We start from the raw sequence: 12,193 nt of genomic DNA, 5'->3' as shown, positions 1-12,193 counted from the left end.
ACTAATTTTTGCACATCAGGTCATCTCACATATCAAACAAGCATATTAAGCTCATAGCTCTTTTGCACATAAATCTATTTAATACTTCATTTTTTTGTCTCCATTTATTTATTCATGCTATTTGTATTTTATCTATTTGTACATATTAACTGGCATCTGTATGTGGACAGCAGAGAAAGAATTTCATTGTACAGAGAAATGCTTTTCTTTGTAAACATGACAATAAATGCTTTGAATCTTGAATCTTTAATGACTTGTAATTGGCAAATTTAGCAAACAGTTTCCCTGTCAAACCCAAACCTCCTCATCATGACTATTTTTGTTTTGTTTTTTGCAACCATGGTGACGGTTTTGATGGTGATGGTGATAATGCTGAAATTTCAAAAGAAATGGGTTGGGTTTTTCTCTTCTTTTTTTTAGATAAATCAGCATGGTGACAGTTATTCTTGAAATTTAAAGAAAAAGAAAAAGATATGGGCTCATTTTTGTGGTCACATTAAATAAATCATGAAGTTTATTTCATAAAACTTTGTCATACAATCTGTAAGAAAGGAGGATTATCAGTGTTACGCTCATTGGCTAATGACTTGTAATCGACAAATCGAGCAAACAGTTTCACTGTCAGCTCGAGATCTCCTCATCAGGTCTGTTTTTTTGTTGTTTTTGCAGCCAGGATGATGAAGGCGATAATCTTGAAACCTGTGGTGGTTACATCAGCTTTTCATGGTGTCTTTGTTTAGCACAGTGGTTTCCTGTCAGTTTTTCATCAGGTGTATCCACAATGCATCTTTTTTTTAATCATTCACAGCCACCATAATTAATTCGATGTGGCTACATGCCTAGCAGTATGCATGAAAAAGGAGAGAACTCAAGAGAGAACAGTCAACAGGAAAACCTCTAAATGCCCATTCCCTTTTCCAGCAAACATTATCTCTACAGCCCACTAATTAGAAGAAACCGATCATTTGAATCATGTGACATTCGAGTCCTATTTATTAGTTTGTTCACACTGTTTTCATGATGTTTATTCCGCAACTCTGTAGGTTTACTTATGCTATATGGCCCTTTTACTTTTAGTAGTCTGATTGATATACTTTCTATTTATTTTTGATAGGTCAATAGTTTCACGTAAATTTCATATTTACCGTTACTTATTTAACACGGTTTATGGTGTAGTTATTTTGATAATTGTTTTTTGTGCTGCTGTTCAGCAGTAAAGTGAGCTTTCATGTTGAGTCAGTCATTCTGTGTGGTCGTGCTGTGTTGTTTTTCATGCTTATCAGTTTGCTCAGGGTTTCATTTTTAATTCTGCTTTCATCGTTTGTAATATGTCCAGTTACATCCTTAATAATTTTGCTTTTGTTTCCCATGTTCTGTCCAAAAAAGGTGGATTTAGAGGTTTCTGCAAAAAGAAAAAAAAAACAACCCAAGCACACAGCAGATTTTGCCATAAAGACAAATATGCTTATTTAACGTGGACATAGTTACACTGAATTTCTTGAATCACTTTAATTAAAAAATGTCCAAATTAGCATCTGTATTTTTTGAACAGCATACTAGTACATAATAATAACAGACTGGGTAAAAACATTTGACTAGAATCTATTGGTAATTATTTCTCTTCTTTTGATAAAAGCTATTTTCATGCATCATATATTACTCCATTCTAAAGTATTCTAACTTGGTTGTATGTCCTTATTTTGTGAATATTATGTACAAATACCTGATTTTATATTTCTGATTCTGATCTTTTCAAAGACTATGAAGGAACATCAGGTCCTCGTCCGAGTTGTCCTCCAGTGTTTACTGGAGAATAAATTATACTTCAAAGCAGAGAAATTTGAGTCCCATTCTTTATCTGTTTTCCTTCCTGGGATATGTGTTATTCTGCCTGCTAGTTGCAGAATTGGAGCAGTAACGTGGGAGGTACAAGACGCCATTGATTAGGCCTTCAGAACCAAACCGGATCCATGAACAGTGCCGGCAGGTTGTCATTTTGTGCCCAGGGCAGCACTCTCTAAGGTACTGGAGTGGGTACATACGGCTAGGTTCGCCTGTCACCCAGGACAGAAAATTGAATTGAATTCAGAAAATAAGTGACACGACTTTTATCACAATAAGTGGAACAGTGGCAACACTTGTGACATGTACAGTGACCATATACAAGGGGAGAGAAGCAACCATGACCGTGAGCAGAGAACTACACTAGTGAAACAAGGACTAGGATTATATACAGGGGCGAGGGCAAAAAGCACTAAACTGTGAGCAGTGAAAAAATCTAGTGAGCTTGAACTGCGACGCAAAATAGTATAACTATGAATTCTATATAAAAGAACATGAGCTAGAGCTTGGGCTGTCATGAGAGCGAAGATACTATGAATATGAATACAGGAATTTAGACAAACGTCTCTGGGTGTATTCCAGTCAGAAACCTTGGATGACTAAAGAAGTCCAGGTCCTGCTGAAGCAACATGACGCCGCTTTCAGATCAGGTGATGGTATGCATTACAGTGCAGCCAGATCTGAGCTGAAAAGAGGTATCAGAGACACCGAGGCACCGTACAAGAGGAGGTTTGAAGACCACGTCAGAAACAACAACTCACAACAAGTATTGCAGGGAGTTCAGCACTAACCAGCTACATACCTGGCAATATCACATCGACTGAGGGCAACGCGGCGCTGTACAACAACCAGCGGGAGCAGCAGCTAAAACATCAGACGGCAGCAGCAGCCCAAGCCTCATGGTCCAGGAATATGAGGTGAGGCGCACACTGAGGGCAGTGAACCCCAGAAAGGCCGCCGGTCCAGATCAGATGAGGTGACCATAAGGGTTCTACAAGAATGTGCAGACCAGCTGGCTGGAGTCTTCACTAAGGCTACGTTCACACTGCAGGTCTTAATGCTCAATTCCGATTTTTTGATCAAATCCGATTTTTTTGTCTGCTTGTTCACACTACAAATAAAATGCGACAGCAAACGCGCTCTAGTGTGAATGCTCAAAGCGGCCCGCATGCGCAAAAGAAGACGTCACACACAACGCGCTCTGTTTAGACCCAGAGCAAACAATATTGTTTGACTGATGGCCTTAATATAAAGACTTCGGACTTTACGTTTCCCAATTTTTGCTTTAAGTTATTTTGTTATTTACATAATAATGTAAATGACCTAATAATTATCCTTATTGCTGTTTTAGAGAGGAGCGGTGCTTCAAAGGATAGTTGCAGATTTCTGTCAGAATCTGCAGAAAATACAGTACACACAAAATGTTCACGTTGTCTTCCCAACAGTTTCACTAACATCTACACTGGATGGCCAGGAAGCGTTCGCGATGTCTTCTCGGGCGCTGATAATTGGCGTTTGTCTTGTGTCAGTGACGTAAAAGACGGATTTAATGCGACATGACCGTTCAAACAGCAGTCGCTTTCTAAAACATCAGATATGTATCGGATTCAGTACCACATACGAAAGTGACCCAGATCGGATTTGAAAATATCGGATTTGTGCCGTTCACACTGTCATAGCATGATCGGATATGAGTCGCATAGGGTCAAAAAAATCGGATTTGATGCGCTTTCGCCTGCAGTGTGAACGTAGCCTAAGATCTTCAAACCTCCACTCTCCAGGTCCTGCATCCCGCCGTGCCTAAAGTCAGCCACAATTGTCCCACTCCCAAAGAGGACCAACATTAGCAGCCTCAATGACTACCGACCAGTTGCTCTAACGCCTGTTATAATTAAGTGCTTTGAGAAACTGGTCCAACGTTACATCATGTCCTGCCTGCAACCCACACTCGACCCGCTCCAGTTTGCATACAGAGCTTACAGATCGAATGAAGACGCCATTGCTACTATGCTCCCACCACCATCTCTCACCTGGAACAACAGGGACTATGCTGCTCTTTGTTGACTTTAGCTTTGCTTTTAATACGATACGCCTGGACAGAATAATAGTAAAACTGCTGGATATCGGATTTCCTTCTACCACATGCTGCTGGATCAGAGACTTCCTTTCAGACCGTGTACAGAGAGTAGAATGGGGCCTCATCTTTCCTCAGCCCTCAGCCCTCAGCCTTAACACCGGCTCTCCACAAGGCTGTGTACTAAGTCCCCTACTGTACACACGACTGTGTTAGTTCGCACCCAGACAATGCAGTCATTAAGTTTGCAGATGATACCACCATGGTGGGGCTAATTTCTGGGGGAGACGAGACAGTGTACAGAGCTGAAGTTCAGAAGCTGTCAGACTGGTGTGCAGACCTGCGGACCTCAATACCACCAAGACGAAAGAGCTGGTAGTCGACTTCAGAAGGAGGAAGTCTGAGCTGCAGCCTGTCAGCATCAACGGGGAGTGTGTAAGAAGGGTGTCCAGTTTCCTGGGTGTGCACATAGACACAGACCTCCAATGGAGCTCAAACACGTCAGCTGTTTTAAAGAAGGCCCAACAGCGTCTCCATTTTCTGAGAATCCTCAGAAAAATTGACCTGAAGAAGGAGCTGCTCATTGTCTTCTACCGCTGCCCCATTGAAAGTGTGCTAACAATAACATACTGCATCTCGGTATGGTTCTCCAGCTGCACAACAGCACACAAAAAGGCACTTCAGAGGGTCATTAATATGGCCTAAAAATCACTGGACATCCTCTTCCCTCCCTGAAGGAACTATATAGCACTCACTGTCTCAAGAGGGCACGCAGCATCCTACTGGACTATACGCACCCAGGACACCGGGTGTTTAAGCTGCAGCTGTATGTCAGGAGATTCAGGCTGCTGAGGTCCTGGACAAACAGACTCAAGGGAAGCTTTTACAACAGGGCAATAGCCCCAATCAATGCTAACAGCTGACCCGATTGGCTACCTCCATGGACTTTTTTGGGGGGGTAACAACAATAACATTAATAATATTTATATTTATAAAAAGGTGCAATAATGATAATAATGTGTAATAATAACAATGTGCAGTTAACATACACTTATTCTTCTTGTTATTACTTAAATTAAGTTACTGTGTCGTGTTGTGTTGTGTTGTACGTAGTGCCGACGTGGGACAGTTTTCCAATTTCATTGCACTATTGTAGTATGTATGACTGTGCAGTGACAATAAAGTTATCTTATCTTATTTTAGGTGGAGATATGTGAGAGGGCGAGGCAAGATCGTGGAGGTCTGGGCAAGTATGAGAATGATCCAGTCCAGAAAGAATGTGGTGAAGCAGGGAGGCAGGTGAGTGTAATTAGGCTTCAAACTTTCCTTTTTGCTAAAGGATATAGTTAGGGCTGGATTAGGTGACTCTGAATCCTCCCTTAGTTATGCTGCAATACATGTAGGCTGTTGGGGGATTCCCATGATGCACTGAATATTTCTTTTTCAGTCACCGTTCTCACTCACTATGTGTTAATAGACCTCTCTGCATTGAATCGTGCCTGCTTTTAATCTCTGTCTCTTTTCCACAGCATGTCTTTATCCTGTCTTCCTTCTCTCACCCCAACCGGCCGCAGCAGCTGGCCCCGCCCATCCCTGAGCCTGGTTCTGCCGGAGGTTTCTTCCTGTTAAAAGGGAGTTTTTCCTTCCCACTGTTGCCAAAGTGCTTGCTCATAGGGATCATCTGATTGAGTTTTTCTCTGTATGTATTACTGTAGGGTCTACCTTACAATATAAAGCGCCTTGAAGCGACTGTTGTTGTGATTTGGCACTGTATAAATAAAATTAAATGAAACTGAATTCAATTCAATTCAATTGAAAATTTTGTCCACCTCGAATGGCTCAATGTACTGAGGCGACGGCGTGCGGGACTCAGTTCTGGGCAATATGGGAATATCTCTGGAAGCCAGCCATACCTTTTGTTCAGGAGCATACGTGGGTCTGGCTGAGCGGTGCTGGTTGGCATACTGGCGCTGGCTGGCATACTGGCGCTGGCAGCTGGCTGACCTGAGAAGCGCTTGCCATGTTCATGGGGTGGGGTGGTAAGGTGTCTTTATTGAATACATCTGTGGGTATAAGAGAGAGATCTGTGACGGATTCACTGGTGCTAGTAGATTTGACCGGCTCTGGGGGACACGCCAATACAAGGTAATTTGCATGACAAAAAGGCTCCAACTCGACACCCTTTGCTCCACCCAATCTAGATGGGCATTTTATACTTTTAACCAGAGAAATCCTAAAATGAGACGGGTACTATAGGGGACTGGTGTGTAAAAATCGCTAGTGTTTCTCTATGATTTCCCAACTTAACTAGTTTGAGGGGCTCAGTTTGGTGCGCGATATGAGCAAGGATGCGATCATTTAAAGCCTTAGCGGGAATGGTGGTGGATCGAGCTAGCATAGCGGAAGATTCAACTGTTGTGGAAGGCCAGAATCTATTAGATTTTGCGCAGCTCAAGAATCGACTAGGGCTTGTAACGAGTGGGTATCTTGTCCTACCAACGGAGAGACCGGAAGCTGAAAATGGGGTTTATGGTTATAGTGTGTACCCCCGAATCTGCTGGCAGGTGGATCCTTTTAGCTTTTTTGGATGCGAAGAAATTAAATGTTCAAGCTGTCCACAATAGAAGGATGCATGAGAACAGCGCCAGCGCTCTCTGTCTTCCAGGGATAACTGCATCGGCTCTGGGACTGAATCACTACTTTTGTTTTTGTTTTTTGAGCAAGGCGAACTCCTCAAACGATGATGGCTTGTCGCATGAAGCGAGTTGATCTTCAAAACGTCATTTAGGGATTGTAAATAGACCCCCTGAAGTGCGTGATCGGAGCAGCCAATCAACTGTGCCTCAACCGTGGCAGTACGAAAATCTATGAGATGGTCCGCCATGCTGCGTCTGCCCTGATGGAGTCCTCACAGCACTTCCCTCAGAAGTGGGGTGAGCAAAAGTTTTTTTTAACTCTCCGAGAAACTCATCATACGTGCAGAACTGGAGTGGATACATAGATAGGTAAGCATGAGATCAGGTCAGCGCCCTGCCCCGCAACTTGCCTATTAGATATGACACCCTTGCTGGATCATTAAAAAAGGTCTGTGGAGAACAGCTGAAAACGAGTTCTGACAGCAGCAGTTATACCCCACAGCTACCGGGGTCCCTGGAAAATGGCTCGGGCTCTGGGGAGGAGGCGCCCTGGAAACATGCCGTAAAGGAGTACCTAGATTGATTAGCAAATACCGGAGTAACCGGCTCTGGTGGGGATGTCGGTTCTGGTGTGGCTGCAGTGGCTTCTGGAGTTGGCACTGTGCTGGGCTGCGTCCCCTGGATAACTGCCATGATGAGCAATAGCTGCTTAAACAATGCCGTGTTAATGAACTTCAGGTGCAGCTCCTGTGAGAGACGAGGAAGATTCTGCACAGAGGAGGAGACATGAAGCACAGCAGGAAAATGCTCACCTGGACCATGATATTCGTTATTGTGGAGATTCTGGGGCAATAACTATGAAAGTATATCACATTCACTTATGGAGGCAATTGGGGTCAGCGTGTTGTGTGTAACATGTTACAGTGACACACTACTCTAATCGCATTTCATTTTTCAGTGATTTAATGTGTTACTGTACTAATTTCATTAAGTATATCACAGTTATAATTATACCAGAATTTACTTTAGAAAGGTTCTTGCCTCTCAGGTCAGCTGACCAGCTGCTCCTGGAGGTACTGAGATCCAGCAGGAAGCTCAGAGGGGACAGGGCATTCTCAATCGTGGCTCCTAAATTGTGGAATAATTTGCCCTTGCATGTTAGAGAGGCCCCTTCACTGTCCACTTTTAAATTGCGTCTTAAAACCCACTTTTATTCTTTGGCTTTTAATCTCAGTGAGACTTAGTATTCTCTTGTAATGAAATTATTTAATTAATTAATTATTTTACTTTTTCTTTTATTTATATCTTATGTACTTGTCATGGTCCAAGTGAGTGCTGGGTTTTCCTGTGTGCTAGTAATCCATCACTGGGCAGTCACAACACCCCCCTCGTTTGTGGCACCTGTGTGTAATCAGCTGGCAGGCTCTTAAGACCAGCGTTCTCAAACAATCCTCGCCGGAACGTCAGCTAACCCACCTTTTCAGCGGGTTTTGGATCTCGCTGTCATTAACCACTCTACTTCCTGTCACTGGTTTGTTTTCTGTACTCAGTGCTACTCGACTGCCTGCCTCCCTGCCCAGCACTTCACAGTGTGCTGGGCAAGGAGGCGAACTGTATGCGAACTGGTTTAGCCTCACCCGGACCTCTATTTCCCCCAAAGCCTCGCCTTCTACCCAGACAATGACTTTGAGAGTGCAACCCTGTAACCCTCTACCTTGTGTGCCTGCTCCGCACAATACCTAGTGTTGTGCTCGGGCTGTTTTCCCCAGCCAACTAAAGAGACTTTTTCCCTTTGGACTCTGCTGCCGCACACGCGGTGTGATTCTTGTGTTCATGCTTAACTATTATTGTGGAGATTGTTCTAGCCTAGTCTAGTGCTTCATAGCTTTGTTTACTTTCTCAGCATCCCTAGCAGAAGTTTTGTCTTGTAGTTTTTGCCAGTCTCAGTGTGCATTTAGTTACAGGTACTTAGTGCCCATATATGAAGCTTGCGTTAGTTTAGTAGGTTGATTTAATTCAGAGGTCAAGTGTTTTCCCTCTCGCCCTTAGTTCATGTGTAGTGTTTTGTTTACATTTACCACTTTCACCGTGTGCCACTTTTGTGCCAAAATTGCTGCTGGTATGTTGGGGTTTCTCCCAGTGGACGAGAGGGTTTGTTCCCTTCGCCTTCGGGTCAGGGAACGGGTCCTGACAGTCGTCTGTGCTTATGTGCCGAGCGGCAGTTCAGAGTACCCAGCCTTCTTGGAGTCCCTGGCCTCCCGGATCTGAACCCGAGTGGTGTTTTGTTATTGGACTTCTGTGCAAACAATAGTGGTGCAACGGATCACGGTTGATCTGTAATCTGAACCGATCCCACTCCACGGTTCGGCACGCACGTGATCCGAAGATTCGAAAAAGAAGAAAAAAGTATGTGTATGGTGCGCATGGTCAGTCTGTCAAGCGATAGCTATGGTCAGCGCTGGAGGAGCAGAGGAGTTTGCGGTATTTAAGCAGCCCTTTGCTGCCCAATCCGACCGGGCTAAAGCTATTACAAAACCTATTGGGGTGTTTAGTTGCAGACGGGAGGCCGTATTCTGTTGTGCAAAACAAGGGGTTTAAACTAGTCAACGCGTTAGTTGACGCATTGACGCCGTGCAGCCCCATGCACGGGGCGATCCGCGGTAACTAGTTAATGGAGATTTGCCACGTTAATGCAGTTATGGCATTAACGTCATTTTAACAAGATTTACCCTGACAGCACTAGTTTGAACTATGATGAAGGTGCTTGAGCCATGCTATGACATCCCGTCGCGCGTCCACTTCAGTGACAAGATCGCTCGAAGCATGTATGAGCAGGAAAAGTTTAAAGTTATGGCTGAGCTGTCCCAAGCATCTTCTGTTGCCCTAACTACAAATGGGTGGACCTCCAGGGCAGTGGCGGTCCTAGCCTGTTTGGCGCCCTGGGCGAACACCCCCTCTGGCGCCCCAACCCCCCCCACACACACACACACACAAACGGCTACTAAACAGACATCATAATTCGTCATAAAATAGGAACAGGACAAATCAACAATTGACACTGACTAATTAATATTATATTATTGTATATATTGTTTGGAGTTTAGTCTGTTACTGTTACTATTTTTACCATTTCTTCTTGGAGGAACTGTAACCCACATAATTTCCTGAGGGATTAAGAAAGTATTCTGATTCTTAATGTTTTAGGATACATGACCTGCCATTATCCAATGACACATCTGCTTACCTGTATCTTTTGCTCGTTTCTCCTTGTAGGAGCCATAATTAAATGTATTGAATTTTAATGATCACTGGGTTTTCATTTGTTTGGTTGCTATGGTGATGTGTAACGGGAGTCACGTGGGTGGTAGCGGTGACATTAAGAGGGCGTTGTCAGTCTGTCTTTCACTGGTTTGATTTTGACAGAGAGGAGGGCTGGGTAGCCGTAGTTTTTGTTGACCGCAGCACAACGAGTTTCCCCTTGTTAGAGCTGTGATGTTTTAAGAGTTTGAATCGCGAGCCGATCACATTGCTCTGTAAACTTTTCAAGCACTTTAATAAACAAGCAAGCAATTCCACCTCTCGCATTATTGCGTACAGTTGACAGCGCGTCAGACAAATAGGCAGGCTCAGTCCCCGGCCTCTAGCGACTGTGGAAGTCGCTACACTCCTCCTCTTCTTTTCTCTTTTTTTTAAACTTTAAAAACGGGTTGTGTGTGAGACTTTAAATCAACAAAATATAAAATATACATTTTAAATTGTTATTGATCCCTTTACCCCGAGTCCTAAAGTGTATATTTATTTTCTTACTCTTCTTATATTTATTGTTTGTTTACTTGCACTGCTGTAACTGGAGCCTCGTCGTCTCATCTCTCTATATACTGGACTGTAGCGGAGATGACAATAAAGTTTACTTTGACTTCAGCAGCGAGCAGGCGCACCGAGGGCTCTCGCGCTCACTTTTCTCGTATAGAATTTAGAAAAAACATCGGTGCAAATTATAAGTCTGTATCATGATGTCTGGTGTTTTCGTGTTGTTGGTTTGTTTTTATTTTGTTTTATTTTGCGAGTTGGTAATTTTTGCTGCTCCAGCCAGCCAGAGAATCCCCCGCCGCCCCGCCCTCTCCTCCCTGTGCCGCAAGCAGCAGGTGCACCTCGCAAACGGAGGGCGCCCTTACTCCCAGCAAATGGGCGATAGAAAACCGATCGGTGTCTATGCCATTCCCAATATGCGCTGGCATGATGCCGGGGCAACATGAGTACGAGCAATTTTTTTTTTTGCCGATGCCCGTGATGCCGCCCCCCACCACGATGCCGCCCCGGGCAACCGCCCGTCTCGCCCGTATCTAAAACCGCTACTGCTCCAGGGCAACGGAAAGCTACGTGACCGTGACCGCTCATTATATCACAGTGGTAGATAGAAAGCCCTGAACTGCCCTATATTGCACCTTAATTTGTTTTTATATAATTGCGTGGAATGAGTCTTGAGTTGAATGTTTTTTAATAGGCAAAAAATACTTAAGCAAGTAAATGGCGAGTTAAGTTTTTGTCTTCTTTTTTTTTTTTTCTGCTGATCCGAAAATTGATCCAATCCGTGACGAAAAAAACGTGATCTGATCCGAACCGTGAGACTTTTGATCCGTTGCGCCACTAGCAAACAATAGTTTGGTCATAACAAACACCACGTTTGAACATAAGAGTGTCCATAAGTGCACATAGGCCACAGGTCAATGATCGATTTTGTAATCATATCACCAGACCTGAGGCCATATGTTTTGGACACTCGGGTAAAGAGAGGGGCTGAGCTGTAAACTGATCAACACCTGGTGGTGAGTTGGATCAGGTGGCGAGGGAGGATGCTGTACAGAGCTGGCGCACCCAAACGTACAGTGAGGGTGTGCTGGGAACGTCCAGCAGAGGCCCAGGTCCGCAAGATCTTCAACGCACACCTCCGAGAGAGGGAGAGAGGTACAGTTTTAAATATTAAACTGCATCATGCTTAACCATGCTGAAATTGGGTTGATTTTTTTTCTAACATCCATCCATCCATCCATCTTCATCCACTTTATCTGGGGCCGGGTCGCGGGGGCAGCAGCCTAAGCAGAGAAGCCCAGACCTCCCTCTCCCCAGCCACCTCCTCCAGCTCATCCGGGGGAACACCAAGGCGTTCCCAGGCCAGCCGAGAGATATAATCTCTCCAGCGTGTCCTGGGTCTGCCCCGGGGCCTCCTCCCGGTGGGACATGCCCGGAACACCTCACCCAGGAGGCGCCCAGGAGGCATCCTTGTCAGATGCCCGAACCATCTGAACTGACTCCTTTCGATGTGGAGGAGCAGCGGCTCTACTCTGAGCCCCTCCCGGATGGCCGAACTTCTCACCCTATCTCTAAGGGAGAGGCCAGCCACCCTTCGGAGGAAGTTCATTTCTGCCGCTTGTATCCGCGATCTCGTTCTTTCGGTCACTACCCACAGCTCGTGGCCATAGGTGAGGGTAGGGACGTAGATCGACCGGTAAATTTAGAGCTTCGCTTTTACACTCAGCTCCCTCTTCACCACGACGGACCGGTGCAGCGTCCGCATCACTGCAGCCGCAGCACCAATCCGTCTGTCGATCTCCGGCTCCCTTCTCCCATCACTCGCGAACAA

Source organism: Pelmatolapia mariae, linkage group LG5 (genome assembly GCF_036321145.2).
Source record: "Pelmatolapia mariae isolate MD_Pm_ZW linkage group LG5, Pm_UMD_F_2, whole genome shotgun sequence".
Taxonomy (NCBI): Eukaryota; Metazoa; Chordata; class Actinopteri; order Cichliformes; family Cichlidae; genus Pelmatolapia; species Pelmatolapia mariae.
Note: the sequence above shows the minus strand (reverse complement) of the source record.